The sequence below is a fragment of the Alexandromys fortis genome, unplaced genomic scaffold (genome assembly GCF_014885135.2).
Source record: "Alexandromys fortis isolate MF-2015 unplaced genomic scaffold, M_Fortis_MF-2015_v1.1 scaffold_69, whole genome shotgun sequence".
NCBI classification, from domain to species: domain Eukaryota; kingdom Metazoa; phylum Chordata; class Mammalia; order Rodentia; family Cricetidae; genus Alexandromys; species Alexandromys fortis.
In genome coordinates this window covers 7,934,617-7,944,844 of record NW_026067951.1, presented here as the reverse complement: position 1 = coordinate 7,944,844, position 10,228 = coordinate 7,934,617, and the positions used below count along the sequence as shown (strand labels likewise).

The window sequence follows — 10,228 nt, the reverse complement described above, 5'->3', positions numbered from 1 at the left end:
GTTCCCCTTGGGGGGGGGGGGAACCATTTTCTTTCAAATCACCAAACCTGCCATGATGGACTGAACCCCCTGAAACCAAAACAAACAGTCCCTCCTTTGGGTGCTTCTGTAAGGCATTTTGTCACGGCAAAGAGAAGGGTGATGATCTCAGGCAGGCTGCTGACAATTCTACCATAACCCTTACTTCTTGTTTGTGTAGTCTCCAGGAAAGAAAAAGGTGTGACCTTTGAACCCTCTCAGCTCTCTCTGGGGTTTGTTACAAAGCCATGGATTTGCACACGTATCCTGTGGCAAGTGCAAGACCATTTAGATCTCCAGGGACACAGCAGAGCTTTACAGTTTTTCATGATTTCTTGTTCCTTGGATTTGCCTCTTACGGTTCCTTAGTTATTTTTGCGCCAAACATTCTAACCATGTCAAGAAGCGCTGCTGGCCCTTCATGGATAGATTCTCCTGGAGAAATTCTGTGTGCGTGTTCCCTAGAAATACGTGGAAGTTTCTAGGGAAGTACAGGGTAAATACCTGCAATTCCGAGGGCAATGTTTTTGGGGAGGATTCCTAATCCAATTTGCTTCCCTTGGGGTTTGAGGATAATTGTTTTATTGTTTTTGCAAGGATATTCGTTTTCAAGGAAGTAAGGAGAAGAGAATGGGTAAAGTGAAATTAAAATGACACAGAACTCGATGGCATTACCAAGACTCAGCCATTCGTCCCAAGGGTAAACTCCCTTCTAGTTGTTGCAAGACCCATTTCTAGGGTTCTGGAGAGGATGACTTGACGCCTTCCCAGGTGTTCTCATTGCTTCTGGGAAGCAGTGGGTTTTCAAAGGATTATTCTCAGCCCTGCCTGCTGATTTACTTCCTGTGATTCTCATCAAATGCGCTGTGCTAATTAACATAAATTGTTACAGTACCTGGGACACAGTAAATCATATTAGTGAATTTATCTCTAGTTCAGCTGATCTGAGTCTGCTGATCTAGGAATAAAAAGGCTATAGTTTTTCTCATTTATGGGGAAACAATCTTTAACTAGCCCAGATTTTGTAAAACTCAGCAATAGCTCTGGACTTTCATCTCAGTGCGTGTGGGGATCTTTATAGAATCATGAACTCTTTACTTTCCCTTTCATTTCCCACGAAGGCTTTCCCAGTTTACCCAGGATTTCCGGTCTGACTCAAATCTGCCTCCAGAGCTGCTTTCCTGTTTCCAGTCACCTATGCAGAGTTTAATGCTTCCGTTTTCAAGATCTCAAAACTAAAGGGGGAGTGTTGATAAGAATACCAGCCCGCCACACATGCAGGTAGGTGCAATAATAACCTGACTCAGTAGGCTTCTCATATATTATATGTGTGTACTCTGCATGCTTATATACATATGTAGCAACAACAATGATAGAACAAGAGGTCATGAATAGGAGAGGGCCTTGGGACATGAAAAGAGTTGAAGAACAAAGAGATGGGTAGGAATGATGTAAATACAGAATACAAATGTATCAAAGTCTCAAAAACAAACATTTTTAAAAAAATAATATAAATTATGTTACATTAAGTAAAAAATTAGAGAGATCAAGAGTTTTTGCTCATGTTAAGAGCCTAGATATTTGCTGTGGTTCTATTTGGAAAAGTCATTTGCTTTTTTAAATGGTGTATGACACAATTAATATATACAAAGACAAGATAACAAAGAAACATTTATTTGTTCTCTATCTTTGTCCACTTGAGAGGGGAGGCTGGCAGCTATTGTCATGTATTTGGACATCCAACACTTGGAAGTAAAGTTATATTGACTACAGATGCTGAATTTTCAAAACGCATGGGTCCTTAAGAAGTAGAATATTATTTGATGATGACAATAGATGATCTTCAATGCATCTGTCTGCATTTTCCCCAGACCCTGGATCCACATTCACTGTTTCATACTTTCAGATAAAGAAAAAACAAAACACCTAAGTGTTCTCATAGAGATTCAGAAAGACAATTTACACACCATGACAATGGTGTATCACATCTGCTTGGTTACCAGAGTACTGTTTTCTATGTCACTTTTGCATTTGTGTTCTAGCTCTTTCTTTTTTTTTTTTTTAACTGATGAGTTAATATAGGCAGGTTCTAGTCTGCCATGGCATTTTGCCTTTCTTTCAAGATCTGAGAGTTTATTTATTTATTTTTCATATGGGAACTTAAAGACTAGAGAGATTGACATCTGAGTTCTATTCCCAGGACCCACATATTGAAGGAAAAGAATTGACTCTGATCTCCACATGTCCTTAAACACACACACACACTAAACAAACAAAATGTGCCATAGAATGTTGTGGCTTAGAACTACATGTTCTAACTTCTCCCAGGTGAGTATTCATAGGTCTTCGTGTCTTTACTTTCTTCTTGCCTAACTGACTCAAAGCTATTTTTAGATAGGGTAATTGTTAATTCTAATAGACAACTTGACCCAACCTTAAAGCATCTTGAACCATTTGGGAAGAGAGTCTTAATGAAAGATTACATAAATCAAGTTGGTACAGTTATAAAGAATTTTCTTAATGAGATTAATTAAAATGAGAAGATCCACCTTGAGTGTGGGCAGTGCCATTTTATGGTCTGTGCTCTGAAAAAGAGTGAAGGAAGTGATCTGAGCAGGTGTACATGTGAGCTAAATAGGTGCACATGTGAGCTGAACAGATGTTCACGTGAACTGAACAGGTGCACATGTGAGCTGAACAGGTGTCCACGTGAGCTGAGCAGGTGCACATGTGAGTTGAGCAGGTGTACATATGAGCTGAGCAAGTGCATATGTGAGCTGAGCAGATGTACATGTGAGCTTAGCAGGTGTTCATGTGAACTAAGCAGTTGCACATGTGAGCTGAGCAGGTGTTCACATGAGCTGAGCAGGTGTCCATGTGAGCTTAGCAGGTGTTCACATGACCTGAGCAGGTGTCCACATGAGCTGAGCAGTTGCACATCTGAGCTGAGCAGGTGTGCATGCACATACTTTTTTTCTCTGCCCAGTAATGTGGGTGAGTAGCTGCTTTGGTTCCCACCTTGCCTTCCTCACGATTGATGGACTACAGCCTGGAACTGTGAGCTAAAATGGACTTTCTCCTTTAGTCTCCTTTTGGTCAGATTCTTTGTTACAACAACATAAATTAATCCAGGACAGAAGGGGACCTAGGTCAACTTCCAAATGAACACAAGAAAGCCTGTAATTTTGATTTACCGGGAAACTAGAAAGTGGAGATTGCCCACTTACTAGCTGATAAGCTTCCCTCTTTTTGTTTCTAGAATGGATCTTTCACAAGTACCACAGTATCATTTAAATCCTGAGCGTATAGTCTCTAACAGCCACAGAAATTCACTCCAGTGTCTGGAAAGTCTGCTTAAAGAACAGATTTTAAAGCACATGTTTAGTATTTTAGCAAGAAGGCTTTTCTTTTCAAGTGTTAAATAAGCTATAACGACATTCCAAGTTCATGAAATAATCAAACTGATCAAGTTAATGGCAAAACCCTCCAAAATAGTACAAGCAACAAAAGATCTTCCTATAGCCCCAATACTGGAATCAAAATGTGAATTATGGTTTTGTTAGCTGTGCTTGATGCTTGATGGCATTATATGGAAAAGTAATATTCAGTGAATTTTCCCTGAATATTTTGGTTTCTTCTCCATTTACCAAAGTGATGTGTATAAAAAACAGGAGTGGCTTGTCTGTTGTTTTTTGTACTTCCCTATCTCTGGATTTGAAAGGCTGGACTGAGATTTCTCTGGCTTGATATACAATAAAATTATGACAGGTAAGCAAATATATAAGTTTTGCAATTCTAAAAAGAAATCTACAGGGAAAAGCTCTTAAAATTGGATTCGGGGGACACTAGAGCAAATAAATGCAAAACATGTGCTTCATAAACATGGAACAGTGTGATGGATTTCTTTTTTCTTTATGGCATGTGTGCGCATGCGTGCTGGGTGGGATGTGAGCTGGGCCCAGAAAAACAAAGGGAAAAGAAACACAGCGCATTCGTTACTTTCCTTGCTGCTGAGATAAGAAGCAGGGGCTATTGAATGGATGAACAGTTGATTTGGGCTTAGAGACAGCGGGTCCATCATGGCAGGGAAAGTCTGGTGACTGGAGTGACTTGGGCTGTGACGACAGATACTTTCAAGTTCGCTTTCATCTCGATGGGCAGACCATAGAGATCTGGGGTTAGAGTCGGAAATGTGCACACCTTCAAAGTCGACCCCCACACCCTACTTCCGTTATCTAGGACGTGTTCTCAGAGGTTCCGCAACCTCCCAAAACACCGCCACTAGCTAGGATCCGTATGTTCAAACCCATGAGCCTGTGGGGGATATTTCTGAGTCAAACCTGAACAGAAAGGGTTTAAGTACAGTGATTTGGATGATTATTGTTTTATGAGCTAGGGAAACATTCGGTGGTCAGCACCAACAGCTCCTATGACCATTTACAGAATGCCTCTGTGAAATGTAGGGTGAGTTTAACAATTTCAGTGTATATAGCATACAGTAGCTCATACTATAGATGCCAATTAAATATTAGAAACAAGTGACATGAAAAGGATCATCACATACTGATGAACACTGGGAACGCATATATTTACAGAGCACCCTAGACTGTTGCGGAGTTAGACATACTGGGATCCACCCCACTGCCTTGAGGAGTCTGGCCTGTTTGTACAGAAGAATCATAAATGAGCTCATCTGTTGTATTCTTAAAGCTATAACATTAGACTCATTGCCCCAAACTGTAGAAAAGGAGATTTCTTTTTTCCTACCCAGCAAACACTGGAGGAGAGATTTGCTCCAGGGATTAGATGGCAGCCAAAGTCCTTGGAGGGACTCTCAGGCTTGTGTGATAGTTTCCCAAGCTGTTATAGTCATCAGGTCAGCATTTGTACCCTAGCTTGGTAGTAAGTTGAACTCCCTTGATGAATAAAGATGTTTGGGGGCAAAAAGTCTAAGGACTGTGTGGACATTCATCACATTCTGAAAATAGACATTTTATGGTTCCTTGGTTTGGAGTGATAGCTCCCATTAGTGAGATAAAGTTGCCGAAAGCCACGGCAGAGAAAAACATTTAGCATTGCCTGGGTGGCCCCAAGTGTTAGACCCTTTTACCTGGCCGGCCAGACTGGCTGCTTCCTTTCACCTTTTACCTCCTAAACTAGTTAATTCATCATTCCAAATTTCATAGCCCGCTTGTGGGGAATTGCTGGATGAAGGAGCAAAATAGATATCACTGAAATAAATATGTATGTCAACAAGTGCTTAGATTCTTGAATCTTTTTTTTTCTCATGACTCCATAATGAAGTCCAGATCTATACCTGATACATAGCTGAGGATGTAAAAGATCTTTAAATTCTCCCACATCATGAGAGAATATTCTGGGCTGCTGGAAATGCTTTATGTTTTGCTTTGGGCATTGGACATGCTGGTATATATGGGTGCTAAACTTTATCCAATGAGACATTTGAGAGTTTTACGTTTCACTGTGTGTATTTTTTTGCTGCTGTTAATAACATACAGCATCGACTGTATCTCTTGAAAATGTCTGCTGCATGTTAAAGGTGATGCTTAGAGGATGGGGTGCAAAACTCAGTGATAAAGCCCACTGCCTGGATAAGCCCTGGCTTAGACTTCAGCATTGCAAACACACACACTGGGGACTGGGACTGCTGAATGACTTCCTTAGGGTTATAGTCTATCTAGTGTTTAGGACTGTGATGAAAATGGAAGCTCTAGAATTTGAGTTCAACACCCAGTGTCCCCAAACACATTGCTGAATTTTTTTTCCCCATAACACTGGAAATCATTTTGTTAATCTCCCAAATAAGCCATCTCCCAGTCTTTAAACAAAATTTCACCCTATTTATTTGTTGTTTGTTTGCTTTGTGCATGTTATGTGCGTGTGTGCACGAGCCGCAGCAGGTGTGTGTGTGTGTGCGTGCGCTGCAGCATATGCATGATATGTGCATGTGTGCACACACCGCAGCAGGTGCATGTGTGCGCGCTGCAGCAGGTGCATGTGGAGGTCAGAGGACCACTCGCGCGAGTCAATTCTCTTCTTCTACCACGGGGCTCCCAGGGACCATACCCAAGCTTTATCAGTCTTGGCGGTAGGTGCTCCTCTCTGGGAGCCATCTCACTCACCCATCATCTCTGGTGGTCCTCTGATGTGATTTCCTTGCTCATAGAATGTGAGCACTTTGAAATGGACATTCATGGTCAGTATCTATGGAGTCATCTAAGGTTAAAAATAGTTTTGTGCGAAACCCCAACCAGTTTATTAGAGTCCTGTACGCCATATGTCCGTGACAAATATTTGTTGAGAAACAGCTTCTCATTTTCACATTTTTTGCTTGTTTTAATGATGCCGTACACTTCTGTGTTTACCTTTCAGCACTGCCTTCCACACACAGCCTAATTCAAAACATTTGTTATTGCTCTTTTTGTCAAACTAATCGATCCTCATTAAGAGAGAAAGCGATCGTGGTTTGAAATAAAAACATACACATGGGCACAGTGGCTGTGGTGCAAGTAGATAGTTAGGAAAAGCTTTTGAGATGAGCATGTAAGATTCTGTCTAATATTTTCATTCTTAATTATAGCTGGAAACATATGGCATATATTGAGCCTTGAGACTCATGCCTGCAAGATCCTGGGAGGCTGAGGCAGGAGGACTGCCATATGTTTGAGGCTAGCCTGAGCTATATAAAAAAATTTCTCAAAAAGTGAACAAACAAAACAAAACAAAAAAACCCAAAAGTAAGAAAAATATGGTTAGTCATTTTAAAATCAGTGGTGTGCACTATGGATCTAAAATATATGTTGTTTAGCATTCTAAAGTATGGTTTTGTAACTAAGCAATTATTTGACAAAGGAGATGGGATTAAATTTAACTAATTATTTTAGAAAATTCAAAATCTCATGTATCTTGATAATAATTACATATTGTCCACATGTCTGATCTAGCCAGCAAGGAAAGTGACGAGCACAATAGATACACGGGAAACTCCATCCGTGATAGTGTGAGCTCTCAGCTTTAGGAGCGAGGATCAGTTGAGAAAGCAGATGGTAATAATTCCTTCTGTGTGTGCGCATGCACACTGTAACAACACACACACTTACTTGACAAAATCCTTCACAATTGCCCACTCACTTGAAAGACTCATTCATGTTGGCTTGTACATAGAGGAAACCTGGTCCAGGCTGGCTCACGAGTCTCTTCCTTGGCATATTTGATTGGAAATTCAGATAGTCAGTTGGAATCTTCCTTGTGCCTGAAGCTGGAAGATAAAGTGACCGAGGCTGTGCGAGCTGTGTTTTCTGTCACATGGTTCTGTAGAACAAGAGAGAAACACAACTCAGATATGCAGATATGTCCGAGAGGAGGCAGAGGAAGCGTGCCTCCTTATTCCCATCCCTAGTTCCAGTTTATTTCATTTTGTCAGATGAGATAGGACTTCGGTAGGTTGCCCAGGCTGGTTTCAAACCTCTCAAAGACCCAAGAATCCTCCTGCTTCAGCTTCACAAAGATATGGAAATAATCTTTCGTCACAGCACCTACCTTGATGTGAGATGTCCTTCAGTTGCCTTTAAGCTGCAAAAGCAATTGCATTCCCAGGATTCTGAAATACATCGATAATCTCATATGTGTTTTGTTTCCAACAGCCAGCTTGAGGGCCTATTGTTAAAGAACCACCTTTAAAATTGCAGCATAGTGTGTATTTGAGTCTGTTTGAGCACATCTGAAACACATGCTCCAGAGGGAAGAAGTGAAGACCCACCTGGCTTGTTCAGTAGGTTCTGAGCATCGCAGTTAATGCGAAGTTGCCCCACCTCTGATGGCCCAGGAAATAGCCAGCTTGTTTAGTACTCCTGAGTGCTTGGTTCTGGGACAGGGGCAGAGGACATGTGGTTTAGGGATTTCCTTATTGGTGTTATTTTTAAAATAATAGCTAATGAAATACATGCCCAGCCCTGGGGGTGGGGCTGGGGGTGGGGTCACAAGGTAAGTTTGAGAAAGTCCTTAACATTTTGTTCCTAAGCCCCCACCACCCCATGCATCCTTTTCAGCGTCCTCCTCTATGCAGGGGAGTTCACGGGAACTCCTCACTGACTTATTTTGTCTTCTGCTGCTTTGAAAAAAAAAAAACACACACACACACACACACACACACAAAACCAACCCCCCAAACAGATATAACTCTTGCAAGTGCCTTAAATGAATGTTTCTGTTTACTAGGCTTATTTAAGGTAGGATGGTTTCTGTATTTGTGTATTCAAAATGAGACCACACAGAACACAAGAGTACCTCACTGAGCAGGCCTCCAGAGGTCTGAAGAACTGGCTCCCATGTCAGCCAACCTCCCCCGAAGGAGAGGTGCAATTCCCCTCATGCATGGGTCTCACATGGCTGGCAGAAACTCTCGGAATCTCTCCTGTGGCAATAGAGTCTACAAAAGCCCCCGGGTCTCTAAATGTGTGAGCTGCCCTATGGAGGTTAAGTCCTCTCTCTGAGTGGACGGGCTACTTCCCATGCATGGAGCGTCTACTCTGGGGGTGGATGAGCCCGGTGCATCTTCTTTTCTCTAGGAGAGATGCATTAATCACTGGAAGGCGCCAGAGAAGCATTTAGGGAGCTGCAGTACAGGTTACTAATTGGAACCATCCTGGTGGTGTGAGCGGGGAGTCGGCCTCATTACGGGCTTTCTCTTAGACTTGTTCTTCTCGCTTTTCGTTTGTCAACTGGCCCTTCCGCTGTGGCGGTTCAGAGATCTGAGGTGGAGAAAAACTACCCATGGTCCTCGTCCACAGGCATGGCCTTCAGGTCACTTCTGTATGCTAAATTAATATTCCAAACTGTCCCCTAAACGCTTGGCTCTATGTGTAACCTCATGAAGCCTACTTTGAGATTACTTGGTGTTGGTTTTCCATCAATATATCATCTGTTTTTTTTTTTTTCTGTTTTCTTCTAGTACTTCTAAGATTGAGGGTGCTGCAGGACTTTAGGCTGTGAAACACTCCGTTATTCTGGCAACACCAAGTTTCTAGTTTGGTGTCTTAGTTTGGTTAGAGCTGAGAGGTATCCATTTCTTAATTGGGGGAAACAAGTCAGTCTCAGAGTCAGAGGGTCATAGCATCCCCTCTTGGTCCTATGCAATTTAAAAATTTCCCTTTTTAAAAGAAAATGCTACTTAGCCTAACTAATATTTATAGTTACCAGTCTCTTTCTTTGGACTATTGATTATGATCTGGTCAGAACCAACAATTTTCATGTAAAATCAGGCTGCCCAGTCCAGCACTATGGTAACGGAAAGGCTCTCTGTCTTTGTCTGTCTGTCTATCTGCCCCATCCCATATATATGTTTTATAAACAGTGTCTGATACACCCAGGCTGGCCTCAAGCTTGGCTTCCAGTTTTGGATAATCTTGAACTTCTGATTCTGCCTCCCAGCTGCTGGGATTATAGGTGTGCACCACTGTGCCCAGTTCATGTGATGTTAAGGATTGAGCCAGCTGAGGGCTTCATGCATATTAGGCAAGCTCTATCATCTGAGCGGTATCACTGACCTTCTGTGGCTATGTTGTTATCCAAGACTGCAGGCAGAAGTCACAGGGGCTGTTGATCACTTGAAGTGCGGTGAAAGCACCCGAGGGCTGAGGAATGCTTGCTTATTGCTATAAGGCATCATTTTGTAGCTCAGGCTAGCCTGGAACTCACTGTTTTTCAGATTGGCCCCCAAACTAGTGACTCCCATCTTGCTGAGTGCTGGGATTATGGGCATGGACCATCATATCTGAATCCAGATTTTCAGTTGTTTGAATTTTGATCAATTTAAATTTAGGTAGCCATATGTGATTAAGGGCTACCATATTTAGATGATACAGTTTAAACACCAAGGACTTATCTCCATAAATGACTCTATTCCCCAAAAGTGTTGCCATTTGAAGTAAGTTACCAGTCTTTCTGACCAAGAGGGAGGAAGGACAGTTGGGCCAGCCTAGGGCAAATGTGCCCATTCACCGTCCTGCTGGAAGCACTTCGTAGCATCCACTTCTTTAGAGAGACGATGAAGGCTCAGGGACACACACAGCTTGTAGTTCTTGTCTGCCTCCTAGTGTACTTCTGCTTTGCACACTTCAAGAAGTAAACCGAGAGCTAAGCCTCTCAGTTGAGCAACCCGCAAAACAGTGCTGGTGCTATCGTGGCTGAG

At 42.1% G+C, this 10,228-nt stretch overlaps 1 long non-coding RNA gene across 1 annotated transcript in view; it reads left to right on the top strand.

Moving 5' to 3' along the window:
- The first annotated feature begins 1,200 nt into the window (after positions 1-1,200).
- Positions 1,201-10,228, top strand: part of LOC126506717 (uncharacterized) — a 30,670-nt gene continuing 21,642 nt past the window's right edge. The window contains exon 1 of the long non-coding RNA XR_007593316.1: positions 1,201-1,299. This is a non-coding gene — a long non-coding RNA (uncharacterized lncRNA). The remainder of the gene's footprint in view (positions 1,300-10,228) is intronic.